The sequence below is a fragment of the Alosa alosa genome, chromosome 12 (genome assembly GCF_017589495.1).
Source record: "Alosa alosa isolate M-15738 ecotype Scorff River chromosome 12, AALO_Geno_1.1, whole genome shotgun sequence".
NCBI lineage: Eukaryota > Metazoa > Chordata > Actinopteri > Clupeiformes > Clupeidae > Alosa > Alosa alosa.
The window spans coordinates 17,905,952-17,916,415 of record NC_063200.1 but is presented as its reverse complement, the minus strand read 5'-3'; the positions used below and the strand labels follow the sequence as shown (position 1 = coordinate 17,916,415).

The 10,464-nt window shown below is 44.7% G+C and overlaps 1 protein-coding gene across 1 annotated transcript in view; it reads right to left on the bottom strand.

Moving 5' to 3' along the window:
• Positions 1-8,963, bottom strand: part of rnf208 (ring finger protein 208) — a 13,875-nt gene extending 4,912 nt beyond the window's left edge. Inside the window, exon 1 of the mRNA XM_048259013.1 lies at positions 7,760-8,963. The gene's annotated coding sequence lies outside the window, so the exon portion shown is untranslated. The remainder of the gene's footprint in view (positions 1-7,759) is intronic.
• Positions 8,964-10,464: the final 1,501 nt, after the last annotated feature.

The following is a 10,464-nucleotide window of genomic DNA, read 5'->3' as shown; positions in this document are numbered from 1 at the left end:
CTGACCTACATGGGAAGAGCGAGAGAGCAAGAGAAAAAGAGTGAGAGATAGAGAGATGGAGGGAGACAAAAATATAACAGAAAAGAGAGATATGGATAGAAAGAGAGAGAGGAAGAGAAATGGAGTAGGAAAGAGAGGAAGAGAGTGAAAGAGAGAGATAATGAGAGAGAGAAATGCATAGAGGCACCGAGGGAGATTGATGGAATAAAAGTGATAAAGTACGAAAGAGAGAAAAGAGGGTCAGGGTTTGGGGGAAGAGAGAAAAAGATGGAGAGAAAAAAATGGAGAGAGAGAAAGATGGAGAGAGAAAAAGATGGAGAGAGAGATACTATTTTTATCACATTTCATCAACAGTCTCTCCATGGTTTCACCACCATGTCTCAACCTGCACAGATGACACACACCGAACGATAACCCCTGTACACATATTCACATACATTCACACACACACACACACACACACGCACACGCACACGCACACACACACACACACACACAATATTACCTCTTATGCCAACTCTCCTGATCACAGTGTTTTCCCCAATATAACACATCGTTCCTATTTCAAATGCAGCCCATCTGGACATGACTCCACTTCCCATTCCCCGTGACTAACATGAGAAGAAAAACACACAAAGACTAGAAAAACACACAAAGACTACACCATGTTTACAGAGCATACTGTACACATTTACACCATCTACAACAGGAATATGGTAAATGCTCCACCACAATGTCAATTCATTAATCATTGCATATATTCCATTTATTATATATAATCATCACGTATGAATATAACGAGAAGGCAAACAAATGCAGGCATCTAAACTAACAATAATAAACAGAGAGCATCTCTCTCTCTCTCTCTCTCTTTGTCTCTCTCTCTCTCCCTGTCTCTCAAATTCAAAACGCTTTATTGGCATGACAATTCGTGAAGAAAGTGTTGCCAAAGCATACCGTGTCTAGAACTCATCATATATATACATAGAGAAAAAAATACACACTCTCTCTCATAACATACACATACACACACTCTCTCTCTCTCTGGGTTTCCAAGAGCAGTCAGCATCCTTCCCTTCACACCATCTGGAGTTTTCAATAGGCTCCATTTTCCCTCACACTCATTCTCACACATACACACACTCCTCTCTCTCTCTTACACACACACACACACACACACACACACACACACACACACACACACACACACACACACACACACACACACACACACACACACACACACACACACACACACAATCTCTCTCTCTCTTCTCTCTCCTCTCACACACACACACACACACACACACACACACACACACACACACACATCTCTCTCTGTCACCTTCTCTTTCTCACTCCCTTGCTATCTCTTTTCCTCTTTCTCTCTTATACACACCATCACACCATCTATCTATCTCTCTCTCTCTCACTCTCCCACACACACACACACACACACACACACTCTTGCTTTCTCTCTTCTCTCTCTGTCCCTCTCATTTACACATATATCTCTTTCATTCTCATTCTTTCACCCACTCTATTACCAACACACACACACACACACACACACACACACACACACACACACACACACACACACACACACACACACACACACACACATTGCTCACTCTGTCCTATCTGTCATTCTCTCAGGGTGTGAAACTGCACCATGAGCCAGATGAAGAGGCTTCTGACTCATTCTCTGTTTCTCATTCAGCATGAAAATGGCGTGTGGGAAAAAAACAACTCATGAGGCATCATCCTATTTACTGAAAAGGCAGAGTGCGAGTTGTTCAATCCTCTCAGAACAAACACAAACACACATACTCATGTGCACGCGTGCACACATGCACACACACACAAACACACACACACACATACTCATGTGCACACATGCACACACACACAAACACACACACACACACATACTCATGTGCACGCGTGCACACATGCACACACACACATGCACACACACACACACACACACACACACACACACACACACACACACAGCCCCAGAGGTACATCCAACATCCAATCCATGAAAATCAATCAGCTGAAATATAAAGCTCCCCCAAGTGCCTGGTGCGGATATAAAGATAGAACACAGTCTGTGAGAATGTGTGTGTGTGTGTGTGTTTATGTGTGTGCTGCGTGTTGAGAAGCAAAGTCTCTCAACGTGTATCTCAACTGAATTTCTGCCCTTCAGACGGTCTGTTCCTCCTATGTTATGTAACCAATACCATTGCTCAAAACACAAACACACACACACACACACACACACACACACACACACACACACACACACATAGACACAGACACAGACACACACACATACACACACACACACACAGAAGAATGAAATAGGTCAGTCCAGTCAGCAGTGGAAAGACCAGGAGGCCACAGAGGTCTAATAAAAGTCGATCTCATAACAGCCATCTGTACAAGAGTGCACGTAACATACCTTTCATCACATGGACTCACACACACACCTTTACACACACACCTTTACACATCTTCACACTTCTAACCACTACACAGACACGCCAGTCAGTATTATGACACACACATGGTTAAATCTAAACAACTGCACTGTAAATAATAATAAAAAAAAAACATTAATAATCATTCATCATGGCCTTCCTTGCACACTAGTGGACTATAGAAAGCTGTGTTAAGCACTGTAGAGGTCGTTGCTGCAGGGGACATGGTGTGAATGGATGCTGACCGCAGGTCGTACACAACCCTGATCTTGGACACTCCTTCCAGCTGCACACCCAATCAGAAGCTCATCACTCTGCTGTGTCTCTGCCACAGAGAAGCTGTGCGATCCACAGACACCCATAATGCACCAGTGTGCAGACATTTGTCATGTGTGGTTGTGTTGTGTTGTGTTTATACTATTTATATAAACCTGCACACACAAGTATGTCTGACAGATACATGTCAGTATAAGTCAGTATATCAGACAAGTATAATGCACACAAGTGTGTCTGACAGACTTAAATTTAAACAAACATTCTCTATTTATGTGAACACCTTTGTAAAGGCCCTTGCGAAAGTAAGACACACACACAAACACACACACACACACACACAGAGAGAGAGAGAAAGAGAGAGAGAGCAACACACACATACACACACACAGTCTTACAAAGCTGAGCCTTTCAGCTGTGATACAGTGTGGCTTACAGCTGCAGTCCACGCCACAAATTACTGCTAATGCAATCATGTGCTGCATGTGAGTCTGAGTCTGACAGCATGAGAAATGGAGGGAAGAGAGAGAGAGAGGGAGAGAGAGAGGGAAGAAGAGAGATGGAGGGAAAGAAAGAGGGAGACACAGGGATAGAGAGGAAAGAGAGAGAGGATAGGGAGGAGAGAGAAAGAGAGAGAAGGAGAGAATGTGTGTGCACATTCAGAATGTGTGAGGAAAAAAAAAGAAAGGAGGAGGGAGAGACAGAGACAGCGTAAAAGAGTGAGATAAATTTCCCCTCACTAACTGACTCCAACAAATGAATGTTTATGCCAGGGGAGGAAGAAGGACAAACTGCACCCCTGGCTGGACCAAATATATCAGTCTCCAGATTAGAATAATTACATGTAGCAACATGAGGATCAACCAACAAACCAACAAGCACTGATTTACTGCCAGACCAGCGTTGTCTGTCTGACAAACACAGAGTTTCATTTTTATATTTCATACATTTGTAGAGCAGAATTGATGATTAGTGCTGTCTCTTTCTACATATTCATAGGCCTATAGACCCCTTCAACTGCAGAAACAAACATGTGTGTTCCTACTGTAAGGCCTTTCTAGTGACACAGACAACTATTCATAGGCCTATACTAAGGCAATGATCCGATGGCGTTCAGTAAAGTAATGAGTGTTTGTACATTGAGTGAATAAGTGTGCCATTTTGCTAGGTTGTGTTTGAAAAACTAAATCAAGTTAATTCCAGTTAAAATGTTTGTGATATTTTGCAAATATGTTTTAAGAAATTGAAAGCTTAGTTAAACACTGAATTAGTGCATGGTTTCGCATATTTGGTGTGGGGTTAAGGTGTTTGAAAACATGTTTAGTGGGTAAGCAGTTAAAAAAAACTGTAATATGTTTGTAATATGTTGTAATATGTAATAAAACTGTATGCAGCATGTAGATATGCAGAGGCCAGTCAGACAAATTAATGCTTGTAAACCTTATTGAAACAGATAACACACTTTTCATCACTCTCATAAAAACTCACTAACAGACATACAAACAAACCAGACAGAATATTCCTACCCTGTGGTCATCGCCCCTTAACAATCACACACACACAGACACAGAGAGAGAGAGAGAGAGAGAGAGAGAGAAAAGAGACCAAAGAAATACAAAATGGAAAGAGTACAGCCATTGTAGGTAACATAGACAAAGTAGGCAAAGAGAGGCATGACCACTCACACAAGTGTCCAAACCTAACACATTAAGTAGCACACTAGTGTAGGAGTGCTACTCTCCTCATTACTCTTCTTCCTCCTGTCTCTCAAACACACACACACACAGACACACACACACACACACACACACACACACAAGCACTCACACCCTTTTGCCAGAACATTCCAAATGCTGTCCTCCTCTCCCCTGTATGGTGTTCATCCCACCTCCCTCTTTCTATTTTTCTCTCTCCCTCACACACACACACACACACACAGACACACCCGTGTCCTGGATGCATTCCACCTGCGCGATTAGAGGAAGGGAGAGGGCAGTGTCTCAGACGAAGATGCTATCTCAGGATGGCTCCTCACTATCTCTCTCTGAGGCATGTTTGCATGCCACACACACACACACACACACACACCTCACATCCTCACCCACATTCCACGACACACCGACCGAGCAGAGCCCGATCCTACCAACCACCCACATATCAGTCAGTATGCACTGAATTCACTTCTTCCTTATCTCCAATCTAAAATTGTATCACATAATAACCACATTTTAGAGCATCCCTGACAAATACCAACAACTTCAGTTATAAATACCAAAGAGAAATACTCTGATAGCTAGCAGAGTTTTCATCTGTGTTTTCCAAAATGGCTGCCTCTTTTGTCCAGTGATAGTTTGTGAATGAGACCCTGGTCGATGTACACACACACACACACACACACACACACACACAAACATGGTACCTCAGAATGGCCATCACGTCTCAAGCGCGCTGTGCATGATCAATCAGAGACCGTGTCTGTGAATGACGCATGTTTAGGAACACATACTGAGCATTCCTGTGCGTAATGCCCAGACTATGACAGAAATTTGTGCTGGCTGGCATCAGACAGCGACACAAAGAAGAGCTTTGTAACTGTGCTTTGCTTTGTGTTGTGCCAGGGTGAAAAAGGCAGCACATCCACTGCATGGTCAGGGTTTCTGGTGTTTGTTAGTATTTGTGTGTCTGAGTGGGCTGCTGCCGTGACGACAGTGATGATGAGTATGACAAAGGGCAGGAAGGGAAGGAAGGAGAGAGGGAAGGATATGAAAGACAAGGAGGGAGGGAGGGAAGAGAGAGATAGAGGAAGACTAGGGGTGGTTTCCTTAAATAATTAAAATACCCACCACCCCCCTCCCATTCCCCCCACCCACCAGCGTTGTCAGTCATATTTCTCTCACTTCAGTTCATAGCACATAGAACTAATTTTGTTCTCACCTCGGCGCCTTAAAATAGACACACACTCTCACATACAGACCACGCGGCACACACTACACACACTCACACTAAACAGCCAAGAACACACAGGTGACATAAAAATATCATTCCTACGCCCATAATACACATGCATGCATGCACACACTTACCCACACTCACACTCAACAGCCAAGAACACCACGGGTGACATAGAAATATAATTCCTACACCCATCACAAACACACACACAATGACACACAGATGACATACAAATATCTTCCGGCATCCACAATATTAACATGATTGAGCTGTGGGTCCCATATTGTGGTCATTGCCATGGTGATTAGCCACACACCTGCTTGAAGAATGTTGTGAAAAAATTGCCCTCATTCCTGTCTTCCTTCATTTCCTAACTTTCTTATTTTTTCTCTCCTGTCTCCTTAGTGACTACGGTTGTTGTCTGTGTCTATGATGTACTGTGTACTGGATGAGGTATATTTGTTGTTAAATGTGTACACTGTTCCATATTGAACAGTTTTGGGTTAATGAATTACACAGTATGTTAGCTGCTTTTTGCATCTGCTCCAAAACATTTGGTGTTGTGTATATTAGGACTGTATGGGGTGGTGTATGTTGTATCTAGCGTTGCATCTGGTCTGTTGTACTTGGTGTAGTGTGATTTGTATCAGCTGTAGTTGTTGCTGTGTTTAGGGTCTCGACTTGCACATTTTGCTTGTGTGTTTTTATGTGTTCTGGCTCTGCCGTAGTTTGTGTGGTGCGTTAGAGACCTTGCACATTTTTGTACAACGGCGTGTTTCTTAATGAGAGTAAGGCCTGAGCTGTGTCCTACAAGAGGAGGAGGAGGAGGAGGAGGAGGAAATGGCGTTTGTGTGCACAGCAGTGGGCAGAGCTGCTTGACATGTATGTGTCAGTTGGGCACAGTTGGCATGTGTGTCAGTAAACCAAAGGCTGGCATTGTTGTGTAGGCTAAGCATTCGATCGCTGGCATTGACCAGCACTGGTACTCTGTGCATTAGACTAGCGTGAACTGATGTCATGCCTGTGTTAAAGGAGCTAAAAAGGGCATTAAATGCGGGGTGTAACGGAACACATGAGACCTGGGGAGCTGGATGGATCTGTTGAGCTGGTAGATGTGTACTGGCATGGCTCGAGAGCGGGCACAGCAGCGGGTAGCGGGTATTAGTATGCCGCGCGGTGTGCCCGTTCAGCACTGGCAGGCTCGCTACTGTGTGTGTGTGTGTGTGTGTAGGGAGGGGTGTGTGTGGAGCGAGCAGTAGCAGTAGCAGCAGCAGCAGCATGTTATGCAATCGCAGCATCAGCGGGCAAGATGTGCCCACTGCAGCAGCCCTCTGCATGCCATGCCAGAGACCAGCAGACAGGATGCCAACTCAGCCCAAGATGCCCCTCTCCATCCCTCCACCCATCCATCCATCCATCCATCCACCCATCCATTTACCCATTTATCTATTCTTAATTTGTACCAGTTTATTCCCTTCTTTCATTCCTTCTTTTCTCTCTCTCCCCCTCACTCACTTATGTTGTGTGTCTAATCGATGAGTCTATGTTGAATTCTATGAATGAAACCAGCCTGGAGAGGTGTGCAGTCACCCATACAAGGGCAGATTGACTCACTGAAAGCTCATCTCTTAAGCCAAAGTCATCTGCAGAGTGGCTAGGGCCATGTGACGTTGCATGCATGCTTGTCCTTTGGTTTCGTACGGACTGTCCTCAACATGGACGACTGGACTGTGTGTGACAATCACACACAAACACATGCGCACAAGCACACACACACAAACACACCCATATAATGTGCATGAAAATGAGCACACGGTTTGAGGTTTCGAGCTGCATATACATATAGAAGAGGAAGCATGTGTAGAATTCGCTAGAAAAACCACACACTCACACAACAACAAACACACACACACACACACAGCTAACCGTTTCTGATAAGAAACTAGCAGGCAACACACTCAGATACATTTGCAATCCAATACAAATAAATCATCTGATAATCACAACCATTTGTGAATCATTACACAATATCCTAAGAACCTCACCTGTTATCACTTTATTGCGTCCTTCTCTTTGCCCTGGTCTTCATCAGTTTCAGGTTCCTCCTATTCCTGGTACCTCTTAGGTAGCTGGTAGCTGTTTTTATCCTTGGCACGGGATCTGCTGAGCAGTGCTGATGTAGATATGAAGTCCTGTTTGTTTCACACCATTGGCAACATTTTGTGTTGAGTTAGGAGGTGTTGACTTGGCACCCTGGTCCGTCTTGTGCAGGAAAGAAGGGAGGTGGAGTTGATACTATTGCACAAGAGATTGAGAGAGAGAGAGGGGGATGGAGGAGATAGGCGGAGGGGAGAGGATGCTTGCTGCCTGTGAAGGGGTGGAGGGGTCGGTCGGTAGGTAGAAAGATATGATGGAGAGATGTCGAGAGGAAGATGGAGGAGAGTGGAGTGCGTCACAGCCTCTATAGCGGAGCTGTGCTGCGCTGTGCTGTCTTTCTTCCTTTCTCTCTTCCACTGTTTCTCTGCTCTGTCGTTCCTTTACTCCTCTTCTCTCTTGTCCTCCCGTGCTCCTGCGTGCTGTTGCTGTTGCTGCGCCAGCCTCTCCCTCTTGTCTGGTCACACAGGGTATTTCTTCTCCCGTCTGTCGCCGTGTGGCTCGCTTCCCATCCCTCCGCGCAGGCTGCGCTCGCCGAGCTGTTGTGTAATAAGGTGGACGGCAGTGGACTCTCTCCTGTGGTAACCTGTGTCTAAGCTGCTTCTCATTCCTATCTTCTCTGTTCTGCTCTCCTCCTCTCTCTCTCTCTCTCTTCTCCCCTTACACGAGACCTCTTAAACTTAATTTCCTTGGCCACTGCCTCTTCTTCTTCTTTCTCTCTGTCCCACGCTCTCTTTCTCTTCTTTCTCTCTCTCTCTCTCTCTCTTTCTCGTTTCCCTCTCTCCGTCTCTCAGCGTCAGTGCTGCTGGTGCATCTGCGATCAGTCCCTTTCCTCTCTCACCGTTGCCTCTTCTGCCGATGATCCTTTACCCAGCAGCCACGCATGTGCGCGCGCTCACACACACACACACGTACACACAAACACTCACACACACACACACACACAGAAGCGCGTTCCCTTTCACTCCCCCTTTCCTGGTTTGTGTGAGGTGTGAGCTTGTAACTCTCTCTCTCTCTCTCTCTCTGTATATATCTCTCTGTCACAGACACACTGTTCTTTTCTCTTCCTCTGTCTCTCTTTCTCTCTGTCTTTCTCTCTCTCTCTCGCTCACTCTCCTCTCTCTGCAGTCTTTCGCTGCAGTGCCTCTGCAGGCTGCATCACGTTTGTTCACAGCCAGTGAAAAAGCACAGCCAATCAGAGCACTGCCCTTCTCTCCCATCTCTTCACCTTACCTCCCCCCCTCCCCACGCGCACACACACACACTTCCCACACTCCCACACACAGGCTCTTGGAGATAAAAGCAGACTTTTTTACCCACTGCACTGAATGAGATGTGAGTCATGGTCAGACTTACACACAAACACATGCGAATAGACGGGAAGAGTGTGCGGTTTGGGGCAGTCAACCCTGTGATGCTTTGTGATGTGATGCTTTACACACAAATGCCTTCACAATAACAGCAAAAGACAAACAGAAAACACATAGCCTATATTGAGCAAAATCCTATTTCAAAGTGTTACATCATGTCATTGACTGAAACAATGAAAAACTGAAAACTGCTACAGCTTTCTTGATACCAAATCAAGTAATATTCTATAATTCCAACGTCTCCACGTTCCTGGCAAACAAAAAGAAAACAAAACGCAAAACATGAAGATATACTGTGTACTCAGAGGGACCCGTATTACATAAAAACGGATTTTAATCCATTTCATCGAGCATCAACGCCTATAATCCACTGCACTGAGGAATATTTCCCTGAGTTTACAAGCATGCGCCGAAATATAGGCTACTCGAAAACACACACAAAGCGCGCGCGCGCGCGAGAGAGAGCGTTCAGTTGTATGTAGCTATTTGAGGACGACCGTACAATTGTTATACATTTCATTCCGTAAACTATTAGAACATGACATTTTAGCAAATACGCATAGCATGGCAAAACGACAAAAAGCCTATAAGCATGAAGATCACAATAGGCTAAAGATGCGGTTTGATTTCAGGCTGTAAAGTCTCTGCCTAGGCTACTACCGTAAGTAAGTTACACATTATAGCTTGAACCATTCACCAGACACAGGTTGTCTGTGGTTCTGAACTGCTGTGGTCAGCGTGGTAGGTGCAGTGAATCGTTGTATAACCATCAATAACATACACAACATATAGATCTTCACCTCATACACAAGTGGTATGGAGGGTGTCAGTGAGCTCACACAAGCTTGATGGCGAGGAAGAATGTGACAGCCTACCTCTGTTCATTGACCTAGCAACACAGCAGCCATTCAGAAGTCAGCGAGCATATTTACACATCAATCATGTCACCGTGTTACTGCATGCAGGCAGCTCAGAGGGCAGACTCCTGTGTTGAAAAACCCTAAGCGGGAAACTGTTAACATTTGACACCAGTAAGAGACAGTAGTGTGTGAGAGGATGGTTGAAAATCTCGAACATAGTTCTGCGTGTTGTGATTAAAACAGGTCGGAGAAATAGCGAGGCCTAGGCCTACTGCAAAATAATAATAACAATAATAATAATAATGTGTCAAAATGTTGTTTGCAAAAGCCGTGCCAAAACATTTAAAATATGCAACAAAACCAAAA